Raw genomic sequence first — 24,635 nt, 5'->3', positions numbered from 1 at the left:
TGTATGCTTCAACATTCGCTTTATCTTTCTATTGTTTATATGTATATCTTATACACTCCAAGTACATACATATGTAGTTATGTACGAACAATTATGTATATTTGTGTGTACATATGTACTTATATATATCGTGACGCTTTCACTTTTTGAGTTGCCCCTCTCTACCTTTTGGCTTCCCTTCTTCGCTGTATCCTTCTTTCACAATATTTTTCTTTTATCATTTATCCTTTTTATTCTTCTTATATCTTGTTTAGTTGTTAATTTTCTGCTTCTTCTTATTCCTTCTTCGTACTATATTTTTCTCTCAAATTTTCGTTTTCTTATTTCTCTTCTCTTGAAATTCTTGTATCTTTCTTTTTTTCAAAATTTCTTTTTTCAATATTTTTCACTTTCAATATTCCCCTGCAATATTTCACACCTATAGTAGGCTACGCATCTGCTCTATCAAACAACTTTTTGGTATACTATTTGTTATTTCATTTTCTTGTTTTTTATTCACGCGCTTTTTTCCCAATTTGTTTCACTCTCAAGCACAGTTCAATTGCAACTGATTCGCCATCTGTTTATGTATGGTTCAGTATGATATGACATGGTTAGTTAGTGCGGTAGTCCTGCTGATCGCTTGCGGTGAACGTTCTGTTAAAATCGAAAAAAAAAAAACAGCACCCATTTCGCTGAAAGCCCTAACTTATGCCTTATGCCAAACAAACAAGCGCACTGCCACTCACACACATACCACCCCTTAGTGCAAATGCTAACAGCGTGCTGTTAAGGCTAACAGCAGTCTGTTCCCACAACAGCTGTTAAATATTTACAATATCGTATGCACTGTTGACTACGTTGCTACTATTTTAACAGTCCTTCCTTTTCCCACTTTTTCTTGTTGCAGCAGCTGTAGGCACCGCCACAGAAACACTGTACAGCATACATACATATGTATGTGTGTACGTTTTATCACTCCCGTATTGTGCCATCCACGTTGCTCCTATCACCTAAGCGCTCAATCATCAACTGAATTTATTTTGTGTTCTTCATTGCTATTTTATAAGAAATATTTTTTAATGGAATTTAAATTTACGTTCACGCATATGTATTTGTGGAGCTGTTTTTGTAGGTCGTCTGTATATTGTTGTTCGTGATGAATACGACTTCGTTTCGTGTTAAATATAAAGAACTCATACAAACATAGTTATGTATCTCTCTGGTTACCGGGTTTCACTTTAGCCGACGTCAGCATCCGCATTCGGTCAGAGTGTGTTGTTGCTATCGACGTCATCAATGTCGGCGTCCATATCTTTTTCTAACCCATATGTGTTTGGTTTGTGATAGCGTAGCGTTGGGTCATCGTCACCTACTGCATCTGTATGTAAGTGCATATGTAAGGTACCTAAAACATCTATCACGCATGCTGTTAACATAACATTTGAGCTAACAAGGTGCCGAAAGCTCTGTGAGCTATTTTACTGTAGAGGCTGATGAAAATGAAAATTCGCTCTAACTGGTACGTACGTGTACATGCGTAGCTATGTTCAGGGCAGTTGTAAGCTAGCAGCATAGCCTCAAAGGCGCTTAAGGCAAAAGAGGTTTCTTTCTTTGTTTTTGTTTTCTTGAGAGTTGATGGTGGACAGTGGAGTTGCCATGTATTTCTTATGCGGATCGTTGAAGGGGATAAAATTTGGCAAAACAAAACTATGGGTAGGACCCTGAGGTGGCATTTAGTGCATTTCACAAAGAACGAACAAATGGCATTTATCGTCTATGATGCTCCTCGTGTTCCAATGCAGCGTAATCCAGATACGGATAGAGATTTAACATGCAAATGCAACAACAATGTGACCCGTAAGGATCAATTTGTTGTTGCATTTGTATGTTAAATTTCTATCCGTATCTGGATCGCGCTTCATTGGAACGTAACAAATATCACGGGGTATAAAATATGCTACGTCATGGCATTGATGTTATTACTACATGTTCAACTTTCGTAGGCATTAAACGTTGCTAAAGTGTTCAACACTTATGAAAAAAGAGCACGCTGGAGGTGGGGTTTCACCAATTTTCACCACATAACTGGAAAATTTCCCAGTTAGGCTACAGTCCAATGTGTGTGTAATGCAAGATTCACAATACATGCAAAACCGTGAAATGCGATATATATATTCCGCAGAGTATAACATACACGAACATAAGTGACTCTTTCGTGCTAACTTGAATTGCCCTGAAGCGAAAGAAAAAAAATTTCAAAGTATCCTCTTACAACTCAATACCTTTCTAATGTATTTCAGATTATCATTTGAGTGCTAGAGAAGTGCTTTCTAATTTTCGTTGACAGCAACCAGTCATTGGATAATTATTTCTCACAGAATGATTCTCTATAAATGGGAAAGGTACTACACTGTTTGTAAGTTATGCTCCGTGAACACTGGCAGACCTAGTCACAGAAATTACCTTGGTCTCTTCTTGTTTTAAGTTTTTTTGTAGTAAAAAGTTGAATTATATTTTAAGTATGTTTATCCTTTTGAGAGTCGACATTGAAGTAAACTATCGACATCCTTCTGTAAGAACGGAGTTCTTGCATACAGAAACTCATCATACGCCGTACGTTCACTCAGTAATGATATGTCATGATAAAAAATTGGCACCTTATGGTAGCAAACATCCTTGCGATATTTGTAAAAAGTAGTAAAATTAAAGACATATTTTTAAATTACAGCTTCCAGCAGGTCTCTTTTAGTATCCAACAAGACTTTGCTTGGCACCCCTTTTCCATCACTCACAACCACAACCAAATTTACACTCATATGCCGACTATGAGTGACTGACAATTGTATTTTCTGCTCGCGTAGGTAAAGTATTTGACCCCAAAGCTTTTATGAGCTTCCTTGAAAATTTGGAACAACTTTCACAAAAATTGAATTTTTGAGTGAAATCTCCAAAAAAATTTCCAAATGTGTTCATTGTATTTAATTTATTTAGGAAGAAATATGAGTTTCCTTTCACATCAGAGCCATGAGCAACCGGTATTGAAATAAGCTCTTTTTCATTATGCATCAGCAACGCTTTCAAAAAAGATTTTGAACGGTCAATGAACAATCTTCAGTGACTTGGATCATATCCAAAATTCACATTAAGTTTTCGAAATGTCTTATTATGTTTATTTTTTCACAATTTTAAAGTGTTATCCATTTTCAACAGATTTCCATTTATAAAAACATTTTCTCATAAAAAAGGCACCGCTTGCATGTTTCACTGTTCGGGTACACCATGTCGTATGAGCAACTTAAAATTCATTTGATGTAAACACGCAGGGTTGCTCAGTAGCGGAAATATGTATATATGTGAGTACAAAATATAAATAAAATTTTTTTCCTGATTAAATAATTGAAAGGGTATTTCGAGAAAGTAATACCGATCTCCATGTTTTGCATTCAATTTTCAGGAAAAATTGGAGAATTTGAATATTGGTAGGTTTTCCTTCAGCAAAATGCAAAATAATTTTCTTCTTCCAATCATGCTTCTTATTGCAAACAATAAGGCGAACTAAAAAAGATCCGAGAAAAAAAGCATAAAGTTTAGAAAACAATGGTATCTGCAATGTTAACGTTGTCGAAACTTGGCATACCCTTATCAACCCCCAAAGATTTTCCAACTAAATTTCAAACCAGAGGATTGAGGAATCTTTTCAGAATGCAATTTTATAACACATATAATTCTAGTAAAATTAAGTGTCGATAACATACCGATAATATTTCAATAACTCGTCGATAAACAATCGATAACACACCGACAACTCATTGACAACAAATGGGAAAAATCTGATATTAAATGAGTACATTTTCGATAAAAAATTTAAATTTTTTCGAAAACAAGAACAAAAACTATCGATAGAAAACGATTTACCGTCCATGAAAAACCGATAACTTATCGACGACGTTTGTTATTTATAACCAATTTATAACGTAGCGATAGCAAATCGATAACTATTATATACCTCGCCGATAAAACGAGGAAAATTTATTGGTTTGGAAACTTATCAAATTGAAATAAAATAAAACCAATAACTCGTCGAGCATAAGAAAAAAATAAACCACCCATAACGATTCGATAACTTTCCCACTTTTTGTTCTTTCATGTCTTACCTGTAATTTCCTTTCCTTATAGCATTACCACACATTACGCTGACCAATTACCTTCCCGATACCGGGCCACCTCGGGAAGTATTAATGGCCTTACCACAGCAAGGGGCGCTGCTGTGGCGGACGGTTCTTTCCCCGTATATAGTACTGGACCGCTGAACCCGCCTTGTCGGGCAGGTGGTCGTACGACCAAGATGAACGACTCATTAACTGACTGTAATAAGGACGATGTAAAGAGGAGGACTGAGTCGCAATCCAAGGACGACAAATACGAATTAAGCGATGCGTCGGACTCGGGGAGCGAGAGTAGTGCTGATTCAATGAACTCCGTGTTAGAGAAGCACACAAATAAAAACGGAGTAGAAGAGTGGAGAAGGGTACGGAGCAGAGGAAGTAAAAGAGCTCTCTCACAGTACCGTGCAGCACTAAGAATTGTTCAACGCTTGGGAGCAGTGGTCGACCCAACAGAAGTGGAGATCGAGCGCTTGGAATGGGTCCATGAAGCGGTAGAAGTAGGTCGAAGGCAGTTCAAAAGGTTCGCTGCGAGAAACCCTCGGTTCTGCAACCGGTACGAGGAGGAAGAAGCGTCGAATGGCAGAATGAAGAGGCAACGTTCAGCGGAAGGCGACAAGCCTGTTTTCAAGAGACAGAAAGGACCCAGTCCTAGAGCCGCGAGGCAGGGCAGTCGAATAGACAAGACAAGTAGGCCCAAAGCTGTAAGACAGATGGGCTCCAATAGCGAGGTAGCAACTACCTCGAAAGCTGCGAGTCAGAGGGAAGTTCCAATTAAGGAAGTAGGAGATAAGCCAAAGGGAGATAATGCTAAAACTCCGGCTTTCTCCGAGGCGCTAAAGGGAGTTAACGCTAAGACTCCGGCTTTCTCGGAGGTGCCAAAGGGAGATAACACTAAGACTCCTGCTTTTGCCGAGAAGATGAGTGATGTGGCAAAGCAGTCACTGACTGTGGCGCTGGTTGATCGTAGCTGTCCTTTCGGACAAATGACTACTGAAAGGTGGAGATCTGTGGAAAGGGAGCTTATTAGCTTAATGCTTAAGATAATGCGGGAACAACCAAGTAAGCCCCTTCCAACCATTGATTCGGGGGGATGGCATAACGGTGTGAAGATGATAGCGTGCGACAACATCGCGAGCTTGCAGTGGCTGGCGGAAGTGTTTCCAAACCTCCAAAGGCAAGGCAAGAACGCGCGGTTTGAGGTGGTGGATAAAGCGCAAATCCCCACGGTACCAAAAGTTAAGGTATGGATACCATGCGTGATGAAGTCGGAGGATACACTGCGACTTCTGCAGAATCAGAATCCGAACATACCGACACAGGATTGGAAGGTACTTACTGTATCTCGGCCTACCGAGAATGGTCAGTTCTACATCTTCCAAATAAACAAGCAGGCGGAGGATATTTTGTACACGCAGCTTGGTAAAATGTCCTTTGGTACTGGCAAAATTTACATGCGACTCAGGAAAAGAAGTCCCGAGGATAAAAACCCTAACACGCTAGAGGTGGGCGAAGTCGACAAGGACCTCAAAAGCCTAAGGGAAAAAAGACAGGTGGAGGTCCGCGACGTCACCACGAACGTGCTAGAAGAGGACCAACCGCTAAATGGTGCTGTGATTCGCGCAGAGGAACACCCCGCACAACAGTCACGAGAGGCTTAAGGGGGCCTCGAATACTCTAAATCAAAAGGGCAATGGGAGGACGACGACGTCAAGACGAAGGTGCTGGAGGGGGAAAAACAGCCCAATGGTGCTGCGAGTCCTACAGGTAAACCTCCAACACAGTAAAGTGGCGTCGAGCGAACTCCTCCTAACCCTTGAGGAGGGTTCGTTTGACGTGGCGCTGATCCAGGAGCCGTGGCTCTCATCGGGAGGAAAGGTTTCTGGACTTAGCGCGCGCGGGTTTGGCGTTTACAACGCGAAAACGGAAGGACGGGTGCGAGCTGTAGTAATGGTAAGGAAACAGCTGCATTCATATATGCTGCCTAATTACACCACTGAGGATCTCATAGCGGTGGCCGTTGAGCAAAAGAAAAAGCAGGCATCTATCCTGGCGTCCTGCTACATGGCCCATGCTGCGGAGGTCCCACCGATGGAGTGCAAAAGGCTAGTACAGGAGGAAAGGCGCAAAGGGCGGTTGGTCATAGGCGCAGATGCAAATGCGCACCACAATGCGTGGGGAGGAGCAGATACGAACGAGAGAGGCGAATCTCTGTTTTGTTACATCCTGCAAACCAATTTGCAGACAGCCAAAAGGGGAAATGTCCCTACATACATTGGTCCAACATTCAGCAATGTTCTGGATATTACATTGAGCTCCGAGCGTGATATATCAAGGTATTATTGGATGGTTCTTGATAGACCATCCTTCTCTGACCATGCGTATATCAGCTTCAACATCAATTCAATAGAAACCCTAGGTCAACGAACTGGACTAAATTCCAGAAACATGTAGAAACAAAACTGGGACAACCCAAAGAGGTTGCTAATGTAGAGGAACTGGAGGAGTCGAATGAATTCCTAACAAGGACGTTTATTACTGCGTATAACAAAGCTTGCCCTCTAAGAAGATTCAGAGGAAAAGCAAAGCCGCCATTTTGGGACAATGAGCTTAGTCTTCTAAGAAGACGGGTAAGAGAAATGTTTAAGCTCGCAAAGACCGCGAAAAGCGAAGCGTGTCGGGACGAGTACAGGGATCTACTGAGGATCTACAAGCGTGAAATTACCAGGGCGAAGAGAAACTCATGGAAAAGTTTCTGTACGGACATAGAGTGCTCCAGCGAAACAGCACGGTTGAAAAAAGTCCTAGCAAAGGGAAACATCGTCCAGGGACTAATAAAGAAAGAGAGCGGGGAATGGTCACGTAATAGTGAGGAATCCCTTGAGGTGCTTCTCGATACACATTTCCCATCGGGAGACGGTTTAGAGGAGCCAGCAGACATCACTCACACTTCGATCACGGAGCTAGTAGTGCCGAGCTTGGTGACCGATACCAAGATCGAGTGGGCAGTGAAGACGTTTTCTAAGTTTAAATCGCCGGGCCCAGATGGTATATTCCCGGCCATGCTACAAGTCTCAAGTAGGGCGGTCGTGGAATGGTTTAAAATAATATTCGATGGGTGCATACGACTGAATCATGTACCGCACTCTTGGAGAACTGCTCGTGTAGCTTTTCTACCAAAGGCGGGGAAGATCGGTCACATGTATTCCAAAGACTATAGACCCATTAGCTTAACATCATTTCTGCTCAAAACCTTTGAGAGGCTGATAGATGTGTACATAAAGTCCAACGTGGATGAAAAGCTGCTCTCCACGACACAGCATGCGTACACCAAAGGCAAGTCGGTAGACACCCCATTGCATAGGGTGGTAATAAGCATAGAGAAATCCCTGGAATATAAGGAGTATGCTCTAGGAGTCTTCTTGGACATTGCCGGGGCTTTCAATAATGTTGCAAAATGGGCGATTATGGATGGTCTTAATTACATTAAAGTACATCCTGCCTTAATCAGATGGATCGGCTGCATGTTAAATTGCAGAAAGATTACATCACAATGGGGATTGTACGAGGCCACGAAATCAGTGGACAGGGGCACGCCGCAGGGAGGGGTGCTATCACCTCTGCTGTGGACGCTGGTCATCAACCAACTGCTCAGGCAATTCGATGAGGGACCCGTAAAACTTACGGCTTACGCAGATGACGTTGCAATTTTCATAAGTGGAAAGTGCCTTCCAACGATTAGTTCTTTGATGGATCGGGCGCTTCGCGATATTCATACCTGGGCATCTAATGTCGGGTAGTAAGTCAATGCAGAGAAGACGGATACGGTCTTGTTTACAAAGAGGTACAAGGTCCCAAATTGGACCAGGCCTAAGTTAGGAGGGGTGACCTTACAGGAGAAACCTTGCACAAAATATTTAGGAATCATCCTAGACAGTAAGCTGTCATGGAAGCTCAACGTGGAGGAGAGGGTCAAGAAGGCCTCAACGGCACTCTACGCATGTAAAAGAATGCTGGGGTGTACGTGGGGCCTATCGCCCTCTCTTTCTCATTGGGTTTTTACAGCGATTGTAAGCCCTATTCTATACTATGGAGTTCTTGTTTGGTGGAAAGCCACACAAAAAACAACATACCTCAAAAAATTAGAGGGGGTATGCAGACTATCGATGCTTAGCATTACGGGAGCCCTGAAAACAACCCCGACGGCTGCACTGTATGCCATTTTGCACATCCCACCTGTAGACCTGGTAGCAAAGAACAACGCGTTAACAACCGCAACCAGGCTCGGTGCTTCGGGGCAGCTTGAGCGCCGACCATATGGCCATAGTAGTATTGCGTCATCAATCACAAGACGAACAGACTACATGATTCCCTATCTGCGCTTCGAGGGTGCGCAAATAGCGGACGAGGCGATACATGTGTACACCGATGGTTCCAAATAGTGGAATGAGTAGAGTCTGCGGTATACTGCGCTGATCCGGAAATAAGCAGATCATACAGGCTGCCGGATTACTGTAACGTTTTCCAAGCGGAAATATTAGCCGTAACCAAAGCAGTAGAAACCCTGGAAGAGAATAGCTTAAGCTGCAACCGTGTTAACTTTTATATTGACAGTCAAGCAGCAATTAAGGCAATAATCTCGCATAGCACAGCATCTAAGTGCGTGTTAGAGTGTAAGCACTCTCTGGATAGAATCGGGACAGGGAGAAGCATACATCTATATTGGATCCCAGGGCATATGGGAGAATAGATGGGAATGAAAAAGCGGACGAACTAGCTAAAAAGGGCGCATCCCTTGAAGCTTGCTCCGTAGATGTCCCAATTAGATTGGGCGAGATTAAGCGAAGGCGAGAGGTGCACATGATCGACCAAGCGGGAAAGGCGTGGGGTCAAGCGCGGGGCTGTAAATTTTCGAAGATTATGTGTAGGTCTTACAACCTTAGACTAACACAGTTGCTCCTATCATTAAAAAGAGAGGACTGTAGACTCATGACGGGTTTTCTGACTGGACACTGTCTTCTGGCGTCACATGCCTTTAAACTAGGCTTGGTCAATGATAGCAGATGTAGGAAGTGCGGGTTGGAGGAGGAAACGATCGAGCACGTTCTGTGCTCGTGCCCTGCACTTGCCAGGCTAAGACTCCAGCTATTAGGAGTGATACAGCTGTCAGATCTAGAAGCAGCAAGTGGCTTAAGTCCTAGGAAGCTTCTAGTATTTGCCAAGAGGACGGAGTTATTTTATAACATAGGTCCTGGATTTTGGTGACACTACGGACTCAATCAGTCTATGTGAGGTCCTCATGGACCGGCCAGTTCAACCTACCTACCTATATTCTGGACCCCCCATATCATATTCCTTTCCCACATATAGCGCATACACTAGACCGGGTCGATTTGTGGGGAGGCAAAAAAATCGCCCATTGCTCTGTGAAAATCATATTCTAGGGATCAAAATAAGAAACTTTTCCGAAGTAACCATACCTCTTAAACGAATTCTGACCCGCCTTAACATACACTCACCTCTTTTTTGCATTCTGTATGCTCCGATACATCATACCCCTTCCAAAAATTACGCTTACACTTACACTAATGCTTACAGTCTGATCTCCCTCATACCGTCCGAAAACATGTCTACGCACCAAAAACCGTCAGCCATTCTGCACAAATTTCATGCTCGTAAAGACCCCTAAGATTTATGTTCTGTGCAAATATGTCAAAGTTTGACGAGTTCAGTTTGAGTTTTTCTGCCTGTTGGTACAATCATAGCCACTGTGCCACGATTGATGTAACATTACAACTCACGTACATGCCACTGTTAGCACTTCTTACTTTAAAAGCCGAGTAATGAGTGAGTTTGTATGTCTGTATGTAGGTACCGTCAAATAAGAGAGACCAAGTAAAAACAAAAATATTCATAAAAACTCCCAGGAAAGCTTAATCTATTCACATTGAAAAGCTTTTAACTAAAAAAGCTCAGGATGTAGTGGAAACCGGAAAAGCTTTCCATTCCAAGTAACTTTATCCGACGGACCACAATTTCATTGAGAAGCTGTACAAAATGCAAAGCAAAATTTCACAGAGATGCCCTGAGTGTTCAAGAGAACGATGGTTTTGCGGTAAGTGCGAGTGTTTCAGGCATCACATACTCAGTCGCCTCAAAAGCAAGTAATATTTATAATAATATAATATTTATTTTGTACATTGTAAAATACACAACTTAACTTTGGCATGTGTATGGATGTGTGCGTGCATAAAGCGAATGCTTGCTGAGTGCTCACAGAAGAACGATACCTCCAACGGAGAAAGCATCAACGGAAATGTGCAGAATTAATTCAATTACAAATTTTAATTCCACCAACTTTTTTAGTACAAATTTTTTTTTAAGCTATGATATGGGCATAAAGCACTTTCAAGGAAAAACGTCGTTGCTTTTAAAACTTAAGATATTAAATTACCATTATGCTCTTAACTGTCAAGAATGCTTTACACTTGGAAACTGATATTTTCACGATAGCACTTTTGCTTATAATCTAAATTTGTGTACGCTTAAGAAGTTAATATTTTAAGTATGTGATTTAATTAATTAAAGAGGAATGGTTGTGTTGTACAAAATAAAAAGCTATGAATAAATTCAGAGTGCTCTGTCAATTTTGAGAATTTGGTATCATAGGGAGAGAGAAGCAATATCACTGTATGCATAGTACGACATAGCTTCAAGGAGATTGCTGAGAACAACTTCAAAGAATTTTGTTGGTGTGTGTGGGAGCCAAACTCTGGTCATCCTAAAGACTGTGATTCTCCAGTCCTGGTCGCAAAACCTTAATGCCGTTGAAGAAAATGGGTCTTATGACTGCAATCTACAACCAGCTCATTGTGTGTTGCTTCAAACCCTCTATGTTACCATGTTACCCACAACTGCTTAAGACGTTAGTGGATACTTATAGCCTTTTTCAATCAGGGTCGACATGTTTGTTCTCTGCTGAAGATTTGAGTCTCATCCCGTAGGAAAGGGGCTGTCTAGTCGCTTCTGGCTTCCAAAGCAATGCGTTCATGATAATTTTCCAAAATTTATAAGATTTAACATTTCCTTGAGTTTGCATCAGGGCAGGTATCCTTTTACGGACGAGCCTCCCAGACTGTATTGGATTATTCTTCAACTCAAAAGGGCAAAAAGCGAATTATATAATGACTAATCTAATCCCGTTTAAAGGAGACGTCGTTTAGGTGGGCGGGGAAGGACAGAAGCCTTTCCCATGTGTATCGTAAATTTAAATTTTTCGGGCGAATTTGTTAAGTTCTAAGCCACAGCTAGAAGATGACGGACGGGAGAGGCAGTGTCAAGGACTGAAAACAATATAATAATTTGATAAGTTTAAAGATGAATAGCTAAGAAGGAAAGGAGGACGAGGAAGGGGATTGTAAGATAAGATTTTAAAGCTATTAAGGACTAATAACTATGCAATAATTTGTAATAATAATTTCAAGGCTAGCTGGGCTAAAGATAATCAAACTATTAAGTAAGCTCAAAAGGCGTAACTAGGAGGGTACTAAAGGGTAAGCGATGAGGGTGCTGGCCCATTTTAGACAGTAAGAATTATTTTAATATTGTGAAATTGTCAGGACCTTTAACAACAAATTAGGTTTAAAAAAACATGGTTGATGGGAATACTTTAAGATTTTATTTAAATATTTTAGAATTGAAATAATAATAATAATATGCAAAGTTGAAGGTCGAGAGAAGTTTCCGCTTCCTTGCTGTTGTAGCAGTTGGAAGATACCCACTTCACTAAGCACTTTCTCATGTACTATGAAAATTATCAAGCCTTACTTCTCAACAGCATTTTGTTGTTGTTGTTGTGAGTATTGTAGCGATAAGGACATTCTCCGAAGATTTCGATGGTTTTTATGCTGATGATCCTTTGCCGGATGCAGATCCGGTACGTACCGGTAACAAACACTAAACAGATACTACCCCGACCATCTCAGGAACGATTTAGTGTGACCACATGAAACCTTCTAGGCCATAAAGCCCTCCTACCCCCTAGATCCATGAGCAACTTGGGGTCGCCAGAGCGTCAGCTGCTAATGAAACAGGATTCGAAACGGTAGGTGAGGTTCACAATTGGGTTGGACAAGATGTAATTTGCGCTACACAACCCCTTGCTTCAATTTGGTGTTATAATCATATATATTCGAAGCCGCCTAAACCACTGGCGTTTTGTCGCTATGCGTGGTGAAGTTGATATTAGGGATGCGATTGGATAATGTTTTGGTACCGATGAGTTATCGGTTTGTTATCGACTGGTACTGCATGTGTATTATCAATGAGGTAAAAACGAACTTTCGAATTGCTACCGAATTTATATAAATTTGACTTATCAATTTCTTATCGATTTATTCTCGAAAAGTGAGCGAGTATTTATCGAAAACAGTGGTCAATTTGCGATCTGAGTGCCACCAATTCGTCAACGGTGTATTATCGATTTGTCATCAAAGAGCAATCGACAAGCTATCAAATTATTATCCAAAAATTTACGATTATTTATTGCAAAGTTGTCGATATGTTATCAATTTGCTGTGGTCAAGTTATCGACTTTTTATAGAAAATTTTTCGATTTGTTATCGAAAATATATCGACTTGTTATCAGTGATTTAGCTATTTTTCTCGGAGCTGTTGTTGCAGTAGCCGTGTTTGTTATCAACTCAATAATAGTTTCTTATAAAACTGATACGGATACAACTTCAATATGCAATCGATAACACATCTGTAACCCGTCAAGAGTAAGCCAATGAGAAACCAATAAGAAGTCGATAACTCGACGATAGTAATTCGTTATCGGTAATTATTTATAAGAAGCGGATAAAGCTTTTCTCAAAAATTTGTTGCTTCTGGCAAATTTATCTCTGTAGTGGTTGAACATCGCCGCCTTTACGAGTTCTTGTTAACTTAAAAGCATTAGGTCATGGGTTTAAATGTTAAGTTATCCCCATTTGACACTACAGCCCAAGTTCTAAACTAAACATTTTGGCTACTAGTTATTCGCTTCTCTGCATTGTTCATACCGACATCACAATAAAGACTGACTAGGTTACATAACAAAGTTTAATTGTGTTGATATCTTCTAGAGCAACTATTATATGTGATTTTGTAGTCACACCCGTCACGCTTAGGGAATCGAAATTGTGTAAACTACACGCCTAAGTTTTATATTTCATTAGTTTTGTAAAAATTGAGTATAATTGCTAGTAATAAAGAAATAACTTAAAGTTTGATGTAATGTCGAATCAAAATGTCCCACCTGTCCTTTCGGAATGCCACATATTTAACACTCAAATCTATTATTTAACATAATTATGACCACAAACAATATCATTACATCATGTGTATACAGCTGTTCAAAGCTCTTTGACAACGTTCCAAACAAAAACATAATAAATAGAAAATATGGCAATGAGATGTGTCAAATAATAAGAAAAAGCGAAAAGCAACGCGCTTTCAAAGCACTCAAGCAATGACACGCAAAATACATTTCCTTTCCTTTATATGTTATGTTGTTTTTGTTGTTGTAGCAGTGCTTCGCCCCACCTAATAGTTGCGACCGATCACAAAGTGTCATCAATGTCCTTTAACGGGAGTCCAAGGAAACTTGCTATTTCAACAGGGGTGCACGATAATGAAAGGGGTGTTAGAGGCGTTGGTTCCACATTACAATTAAATAGATGGTTGGTGTCATGTGGGGACACGTTGCAAACGGGGCATACATTTTGTATGTCGGGGTTGATTCTGGATATGTAAGAGTTTAACCTGTCACAGTATCCAGATCGAAGTTGAGCCAGAGTGACTCGCATTTCCCTTGGGAGTATGCGTTCCTCTACTGCAAGTTTTGGGTACTGTTCTTTGAGTACTGGATTTACCGGGCAATTCCTGATATAAAGGTCCCACGCCTGTTTGTGGAGTTCACCAAGGACCTGCTTCTGTTTTTTTGCTTCATACGGCTGAGTTCTCACGTGCCGTATTTCCTCAAAATACTTATGGAGAGGACTCCTTAAGTCCCTAGGCGGTGTTGGCTCATCAATCAGATGTCTGTTGGGATGCCCAGGTTTCTGGGTATTCAACAGGAACTGTTTGGTTAGCATCTCATTTCTCTCCCTGATGGGGAGTATTCTCGCCTCATTATGTAGATGGTGTTCTGGGGACATAAGAAGACAGCCCGTGGCGATTCTGAGAGCAGTATTTTGGCAGGCCTGTAGCTTCTTCCAGTTGGCGACCATATAGGGGACGCGTAGCACGCAATCGGCTAGCCAATTGCTTTGTATGTGGTAATGAGCGTTTCTTTGTCTTTTCCCCAAGTACTGCCAGCAAGGGATTTGACGATTTTATTACGGCTCTGGATTTTCGGTACAATTGCGGCTGCATGCTCATAATATTTGTTATATTATGCTTTTATGTAAGTGTGTTAGTGTACTAGTACGTGAAAACACTCCCACCATTTGTATATATATACATCCTATAAGAAGTCCTTAATACAAAATCATTTGTGAATATAACACAGTCATATCGCAATGTTCATTCACACCTCCTGGCAAGTCGGGCCATTAAGGAAGCGCTTTGTGATAAAAAAAGGAAGTTATTGCGGATGAGGGAAAGGCGGAGCGCGTTTCTGGGGAAAAGGTCATGTCTATTTATAAATATAAACCACATTTTCATGTTAAAGAAGTTTGATAAACAATATATATTTTGATATCTTTATGCGTATATATGTTTGTTTGTATGTTAGCATTTATATTCAGACATATTCATGACACAAAAAGCTATAAATTGTTTCATACTCGTATTCAACTTTAACACGAATGCCTTATTTTCTTTATAGCTGGTGTTATGCCATTTGACTTTTCTCACAGTTAACATGTCCTCTGTAAATTTTGCTGATTCGTGTTCTTTTTTAGATCGAGCTTTTCATTTAATTCAAGTTTTGGTAATTTAATTTTATCTTTAAGCAAATTATAGGTTTGTTTGGCTTTGCTCTTTTAAAATAAAACAAGTAAGGACGGGACTGTCTTCGGCTGTGCCAAAAACTTCATACCTTTCATGAGTGGAGCTGAACAATAATCTTAGCCCGTTCGTATTCTCCAAATAATCGGATGTATAAGATAAGAAATATATAGTGAGCAGATGTACATTAGACTGGGTTGGTCCCCATACAAAAAAAAAGTTCCTAATGACCGCCCTAAATTTGAAGATTATGTTGAGAGGGTTACGGAAAATTTTTTTAAATTTTTTTTGATCCTTCGAAATACAGCCAAAAAGGTTTTTTCGTGTTACTTGGTTATTTGACGTCCGATTTTTAAAATTGATATGTCATTATTTTGTCCTTGAGAAGCTTCACATTTCCGCTTAATGTCCTTTCAAGCTATGAAGTCGTTTTTACATGATTGGGTCAGCTAACAACAGGTTTGACTAACTTATTTACTTTGACTTCCCCTATTCATGATACTTGACATATCTTTATTAATTTTTCAATCCAAACCCTGCAATTTTTAATTCAAAAATATTATGAGTTTCAGCTCTAAGTATAAAAAGAATCAGGTAAAATAACAGTTGCAATAAATATTGAAAGTGCTACAACTTCTTTGTTTATTATTTTAGTAATATTGTTTCAAAGCAACATTTTCTTGAATTTTCAAGTACTTTCGTCTGGTAAGGAAAAACACATACATTAGGGGGGGCTTAAAAGGCCAATAAGCGGAAATATAAAGCTTCTCAAGGCCAAAATAATGACATATCAGTTTTAAAAATCGGACGTCAAATAACCAAGTTACAACGAAAAAGCCTTTTTGGCTGTATTTCGAAGGATCAAAAAAAATTTAAAAAAATGTTTCCGAAACCCTCTCAACATAATCCTTAAATTTAGGGGCGGACATTAGCAACTTTTCTTTTCGACCCAGTCGAGTGTACATACCTAAATGATTTTTAAGATAAATATAAAATAAAAACTGGCAAAAACCCCTTATCTGAACGATCGGTTGTATGTGATATATATTATATATAGCTCCCATGGAAATGATTTTTACAGGAAATCATCTATGATATATTAAAATATACATCACCGAGTTTCACGTTTATACATTCTAAATTAAGCGAGAAATGGCCAAAAATCTTTCTATCTGAACGATCGGTTTTATGGGATATAACTATATATAGCTCCGATCAAAGTGATTTTTTCAGAATATATTCTATGATGTATTAGAATATATATCACCAAGTTTCACGTTTTTATATTGGAAACTAAGGGAGATATGGCCAACAATTTTTCTATCTGAACGATCGGTTGTATGGGATATAACTATATATAGCTCCGATCAAAGTGATTTTTTCAGAATATATTCTATGATGTATTAGAATATATATCACCAAGTTTCACGTTTTTATATTGGAAACTAAGGGAGATATGGCCAACAATTTTTCTATCTGAACGATCGGTTGTATGGGATATAACTATATATAGCTCCGATCAAAGTGATTTTTTCAGAATATATTCTATGATGTATTAAAATATATATCACCAAGTATCACGTTTTTATATTGGAAACTAAGGGAGATATGGCCAACAATTTTTCTATCTGAACGATTGGTTGAATGGGATATATATTATATATAGCTCCCATGGAAATGATTTTTTCAGAAAATCTTCTATGATATATTAAAATATACATCACCGAGTTTCACGTTTATACATTCTAAATTAAGGGAGAAATGGCCAAAAATCTTTCTATCTGAACGATCGGTTTTATGGGATATAACTATATATAGCTCCGATCAAAGTGATTTTTTCAGAATATATTCTATGATATATTAAAATATACATCACCGAGTTTCACGTTTATACATTCTAAATTAAGCGAGAAATGGCCAAAAATCTTTCTATCTGAACGATCGGTTTTATGGGATATAACTATATATAGCTCCGATCAAAGTGATTTTTTCAGAATATATTCTATGATGTATTAGAATATATATCACCAAGTTTCACGTTTTTATATTGGAAACTAAGGGAGATATGGCCAACAATTTTTCTATCTGAACGATCGGTTGTATGGGATATAACTATATATAGCTCCGATCAAAGTGATTTTTTCAGAATATATTCTATGATGTATTAAAATATATATCACCAAGTATCACGTTTTTATATTGGAAACTAAGGGAGATATGGCCAACAATTTTTCTATCTGAACGATTGGTTGAATGGGATATATATTATATATAGCTCCCATGGAAATGATTTTTTCAGAAAATCTTCTATGATATATTAAAATATACATCACCGAGTTTCACGTTTATACATTCTAAATTAAGGGAGAAATGGCCAAAAATCTTTCTATCTGAACGATCGGTTTTATGGGATATAACTATATATAGCTCCGATCAAAGTGATTTTTTCAGAATATATTCTATGATGTATTAGAATATATATCACCAAGTTTCACGTTTTTATATTGGAAACTAAGGGAGATATGGCCAACAATTTTTCTATCTGAACGATCGGTTGTATGGGATATAACTATATATAGCTCCGATCAAAGTGATTTTTTCAGAATATATTCTATGATGTATTAAAATATATATCACCAAGTTTCACGTTTTTATATTGGAAACTAAGGGAGATATGGCCAACAATTTTTCTATCTGAACGATCGGTTGTATGGGATATATATTATATATAGCTCCCATGGAAATGATTTTTTCAGAAAATCTTCTATGATATATTAAAATATACATCACCGAGTTTCACGTTTATACATTCTAAATTAAGGGAGAAATGGCCAAAAATCTTTCTATCTGAACGATCGGTTTTATGGGATATAACTATATATAGCTCCGATCAAAGTGATTTTTTCAGAATATATTCTATGATGTATTAGAATATATATCACCAAGTTTCACGTTTTTATATTGGAAACTAAGGGAGATATGGCCAACAATTTTTCTATCTGAACGATCGGTTGTATGGGATATAACTATATATAGCTCCGATCAAAGTGATTTTTTCAGAATATATTCTATGATGTATTAAAATATATATCACCAAGTTTCACGTTTTTATATTGGAAACTAAGGGAGATATGGCCAAAAATTTTTCAATCTGAACGATCGGTTGAATGGGATATATATTATATATAGCTCCCATGGAAATGATTTTTTCAGAAAATCTTCTATGATATATTAAAATATACATCACCGAGTTTCACGTTTATACATTCTAAATTAAGGGAGAAATGGCCAAAAATCTTTCTATCTGAACGATCGGTTTTATGGGATATAACTATATATAGCTCCGATCAAAGTGATTTTTTCAGAATATATTCTATGATGTATTAGAATATATATCACCAAGTTTCACGTTTTTATATTGGAAACTAAGGGAGATATGGCCAAAAATTTTTCTATCTGAACGATCGGTTGAATGGGATATATATTATATATAGCTCCCATGGAAATGATTTTTTCAGAAAATCTTCTATGATATATTAAAATATACATCACCGAGTTTCACGTTTATACATTCTAAATTAAGGGAGAAATGGCCAAAAATCTTTTTATCTGAACGATCGCTTTTATGGGATATAACTATATATAGCTCCGATCAAAGTGATTTTTTCAGAATATATTCTATGATGTATTAGAATATATATCACCAAGTTTCACGTTTTTATATTGGAAACTAAGGGAGATATGGCCAACAATTTTTCTATCTGAACGATCGGTTGTATGGGATATAACTATATATAGCTCCGATCAAAGTGATTTTTTCAGAATATATTCTATGATGTATTAAAATATATATCACCAAGTATCACGTTTTTATATTGGAAACTAAGGGAGATATGGCCAACAATTTTTCTATCTGAACGATCGGTTGAATGGGATATATATTATATATAGCTCCCATGGAAATGATTTTTTCAGAAAATCTTCTATGGTATATTAAAATATTCATCACCGAGTTTCACATTTATACATTCTAAATTAAGGGAGAAATGGCCAAATCCCTTTCTATCTGAACGATCGGTTTTATGGGATATAACTATATATAGCTCCGATCAAAGTGATTTTTTCAGAATATATTCTATGATGTATTAGAATATATATCACCAAGTTTCACGTTTTTATATTGGAAACTAAGGGAGATATGGTCAACAATTTTTCTATCTGAACGATCGGTTGTATGGGATATATAATATATATAGCTCCCATGGAAATGATTTTTTCAGAAAATCTTCTATGATATATTAAAATATACATCACCGAGTTTCACGTTTATACATTCTAAATTAAGGGAAAAATGGCCAAAAATCTTTCTATCTGAACGATCGGTTTTATGGGATATAACTATATATAGCTCCGATCAAAGTGATTTTTTCATAATATATTCTATGATGTATTAGAATATATATCACCAAGTTCCACGTTTTTATATTGGAAACTAAGGGAGATATGGTCAACAATTTTTCTATCTGAACGATCGGTTGTATGGGATATATAATATATATAGCTCCCATGGAAATGATTTTTTCAGAAAATCTTCTATGATATATTAAAATATACATCACCGAGTTTCACGTTTATACATTCTAAATTAAGGGAAAAATGGCCAAAAATCTTTCTATCTGAACGATCGGTTTTATGGGATATAACTATATATAGCTCCGATCAAAGTGATTTTTTCAGAATATATTCTATGATGTATTAGAATATATATCACTAAGTTTCACGTTTTTATATTGGAAACTAAGGGAGATATGGCCAACAATGTTTCTATCTGAACGATCGGTTGTATGGGATATAACTATATATAGCTCCGATCAAAGTGATTTTTTCAGAATATATTCTATGATGTATTAGAATATATATCACCGAGTTTCACGTTTTTATATTGGAAACTAAGCCAACAATTTTTCTATCTGAACGATCGGTTGTATGGGATATATATTATATATAGCTCCCATGGAAATGATTTTTTCAGAAAATCTTCTATGATATATTAAAATATACATCACCGAGTTTCACGTTTATACATTCTAAATTAAGGCAGAAATGGCCAAAAACCTTTCTATCTGAACGATCGGTTTTATGGGATGCAACTATATATAGCTCCGATCAAAGTGATTTTTTCAGAATATATTCTATGATGTATTAAAATATATATCACCAAGTATCACGTTTTTATATTGGAAACTAAGGGAGATATGGCCAACAATTTTTCTATCTGAACGATCGGTTGAATGGGATATATATTATATATAGCTCCCATGGAAATGATTTTTTCAGAAAATCTTCTATGGTATATTAAAATATACATCACCGAGTTTCACGTTTATACATTCTAAATTAAGGGAGAATTGGCCAAAAATCGTTCTATCTGAACGATCGGTTTTATGGGATATAACTATATATAGCTCCGATCAAAGTGATTTTTTCAGAATATATTCTATGATGTATTAGAATATATATCATCAAGTTCCACGTTTTTATATTGGAAACTAAGGGAGATATGGCCAAAAATTTTTCTATCTGAACGATCGGTTGTATGGGATATATATTATATATAGCTCCCATGGAAATGATTTTTTCAGAAAATCTTTTATGATATATTAAAATATACATCACCGAGTTTCACGTTTATACATTCTAAATTAAGGCAGAAATGGCCAAAAACCTTTCTATCTGAACGATCGGTTTTATGGGATGCAACTATATATAGCTCCGATCAAAGTGATTTTTTCAGAATATATTCTATGATGTATTAAAATATATATCACCAAGTATCACGTTTTTATATTGGAAACTAAGGGAGATATGGCCAACAATTTTTCTATCTGAACGATCGGTTGAATGGGATATATATTATATATAGCTCCCATGGAAATGATTTTTTCAGAAAATCTTCTATGGTATATTAAAATATACATCACCGAGTTTCACGTTTATACATTCTAAATTAAGGCAGAAATGGCCAAAAACCTTTCTATCTGAACGATCGGTTTTATGGGATGCAACTATATATAGCTCCGATCAAAGTGATTTTTTCAGAATATATTCTATGATGTATTAAAATATATATCACCAAGTATCACGTTTTTATATTGGAAACTAAGGGAGATATGGCCAACAATTTTTCTATCTGAACGATCGGTTGAATGGGATATATATTATATATAGCTCCCATGGAAATGATTTTTTCAGAAAATCTTCTATGGTATATTAAAATATACATCACCGAGTTTCACGTTTATACATTCTAAATTAAGGGAGAATTGGCCAAAAATCGTTCTATCTGAACGATCGGTTTTATGGGATATAACTATATATAGCTCCGATCAAAGTGATTTTTTCATAATATATTCTATGATGTATTAGAATATATATCACCAAGTTCCACGTTTTTATATTGGAAACTAAGGGAGATATGGCCAAAAATTTTTCTATCTGAACGATCGGTTGTATGGGATATATATTATATATAGCTCCCATGGAAATGATTTTTTCAGAAAATCTTCTATGGTATATTAAAATATACATCACCGAGTTTCACGTTTATACATTCTAAATTAAGGGAGAATTGGCCAAAAATCGTTCTATCTGAACGATCGGTTTTATGGGATATAACTATATATAGCTCCGATCAAAGTGATTTTTTCAGAATATATTCTATGATGTATTAGAATATATATCACCAAGTTTCACGTTTTTATATTGGAAACTAAGGGAGATATGGCCAACAATTTTTCTATCTGAACGATCGGTTGTATGGGATATAACTATATATAGCTCCGATCAAAGTGATTTTTTCAGAATATATTCTATGATGTATTAAAATATATATCACCAAGTATCACGTTTTTATATTGGAAACTAAGGGAGATATGGCCAACAATTTTTCTATCTGAACGATCGGTTGAATGGGATATATATTATATATAGCTCCCATGGAAATGATTTTTTCAGAAAATCTTCTATGATATATTAAAATATTCATCACCGAGTTTCACATTTATACATTCTAAATTAAGGGAGAAATGGCCAAATCCCTTTCTATCTGAACGATCGGTTTTATGGGATATAACTATATATAGCTCCGACCAAAGTGATTTTTTCAGAATATATTCTATGATGTATTAGAATATATATCACCAAGTTTCACGTTTTTATATTGGAAACTAAGGGAGATATGGTCAACAATTTTTCTATCTGAACGATCGGTTGTATGGGATATATAATATATATAGCTCCCATGGAAATGATTTTTTCAGAAAATCTTCTATGATATATTAAAATATACATCACCGAGTTTCACGTTTATACATTCTAAATTAAGGGAAAAATGGCCAAAAATCTTTCTATCTGAACGATCGGTTTTATGGGATATAACTATATATAGCTCCGATCAAAGTGATTTTTTCATAATATATTCTATGATGTATTAGAATATATATCACCAAGTTCCACGTTTTTATATTGGAAACTAAGGGAGATATGGTCAACAATTTTTCTATCTGAACGATCGGTTGTATGGGATATATAATATATATAGCTCCCATGGAAATGATTTTTTCAGAAAATCTTCTATGATATATTAAAATATACATCACCGAGTTTCACGTTTATACATTCTAAATTAAGGGAAAAATGGCCAAAAATCTTTCTATCTGAACGATCGGTTTTATGGGATATAACTATATATAGCTCCGATCAAAGTGATTTTTTCAGAATATATTCTATGATGTATTAGAATATATATCACTAAGTTTCACGTTTTTATATTGGAAACTAAGGGAGATATGGCCAACAATGTTTCTATCTGAACGATCGGTTGTATGGGATACAACTATATATAGCTCCGATCAAAGTGATTTTTTCAGAATATATTCTATGATGTATTAGAATATATATCACCGAGTTTCACGTTTTTATATTGGAAACTAAGCCAACAATTTTTCTATCTGAACGATCGGTTGTATGGGATATATATTATATATAGCTCCCATGGAAATGATTTTTTCAGAAAATCTTCTATGATATATTAAAATATACATCACCGAGTTTCACGTTTATACATTCTAAATTAAGGCAGAAATGGCCAAAAACCTTTCTATCTGAACGATCGGTTTTATGGGATGCAACTATATATAGCTCCGATCAAAGTGATTTTTTCAGAATATATTCTATGATGTATTAAAATATATATCACCAAGTATCACGTTTTTATATTGGAAACTAAGGGAGATATGGCCAACAATTTTTCTATCTGAACGATCGGTTGAATGGGATATATATTATATATAGCTCCCATGGAAATGATTTTTTCAGAAAATCTTCTATGGTATATTAAAATATACATCACCGAGTTTCACGTTTATACATTCTAAATTAAGGGAGAATTGGCCAAAAATCGTTCTATCTGAACGATCGGTTTTATGGGATATAACTATATATAGCTCCGATCAAAGTGATTTTTTCAGAATATATTCTATGATGTATTAGAATATATATCACCAAGTTCCACGTTTTTATATTGGAAACTAAGGGAGATATGGCCAAAAATTTTTCTATCTGAACGATCGGTTGTATGGGATATATATTATATATAGCTCCCATGGAAATGATTTTTTCAGAAAATCTTTTATGATATATTAAAATATACATCACCGAGTTTCACGTTTATACATTCTAAATTAAGGCAGAAATGGCCAAAAACCTTTCTATCTGAACGATCGGTTTTATGGGATGCAACTATATATAGCTCCGATCAAAGTGATTTTTTCAGAATATATTCTATGATGTATTAAAATATATATCACCAAGTATCACGTTTTTATATTGGAAACTAAGGGAGATATGGCCAACAATTTTTCTATCTGAACGATCGGTTGAATGGGATATATATTATATATAGCTCCCATGGAAATGATTTTTTCAGAAAATCTTCTATGGTATATTAAAATATACATCACCGAGTTTCACGTTTATACATTCTAAATTAAGGCAGAAATGGCCAAAAACCTTTCTATCTGAACGATCGGTTTTATGGGATGCAACTATATATAGCTCCGATCAAAGTGATTTTTTCAGAATATATTCTATGATGTATTAAAATATATATCACCAAGTATCACGTTTTTATATTGGAAACTAAGGGAGATATGGCCAACAATTTTTCTATCTGAACGATCGGTTGAATGGGATATATATTATATATAGCTCCCATGGAAATGATTTTTTCAGAAAATCTTCTATGGTATATTAAAATATACATCACCGAGTTTCACGTTTATACATTCTAAATTAAGGGAGAATTGGCCAAAAATCGTTCTATCTGAACGATCGGTTTTATGGGATATAACTATATATAGCTCCGATCAAAGTGATTTTTTCATAATATATTCTATGATGTATTAGAATATATATCACCAAGTTCCACGTTTTTATATT

The 24,635-nt window shown here is 36.6% G+C and overlaps 1 protein-coding gene across 22 annotated transcripts in view; it reads right to left on the bottom strand.

The window, feature by feature from the left end:
* The window catches only part of LOC137253265 (band 7 protein AGAP004871), a 264,640-nt gene that overhangs the window by 90,570 nt on the left and 149,435 nt on the right, over window positions 1–24,635 (bottom strand). For 5 of the 22 annotated variants that reach the window (XM_067789875.1, XM_067789879.1, XM_067789886.1 and 2 more), the window contains exons 1-2: window positions 816–1,013; window positions 166–636 (exon numbers count right to left, since the gene is read on the bottom strand). The exons of 6 other annotated variants lie outside the window; for them this stretch is intronic. The gene's annotated coding sequence lies outside the window, so the exon portion shown is untranslated. Of the gene's footprint in view, window positions 1–69; window positions 637–815; window positions 1,014–24,635 lie in introns of those variants that run through there. 11 more of the 22 variants (XM_067789881.1, XM_067789880.1, XM_067789878.1 and 8 more) reach the window with 7 other exon arrangements.

Source organism: Eurosta solidaginis, chromosome 5, assembly GCF_040869045.1.
Source record: "Eurosta solidaginis isolate ZX-2024a chromosome 5, ASM4086904v1, whole genome shotgun sequence".
NCBI lineage: Eukaryota > Metazoa > Arthropoda > Insecta > Diptera > Tephritidae > Eurosta > Eurosta solidaginis.
This window is presented reverse-complemented; position numbering and strand designations above follow the sequence as displayed.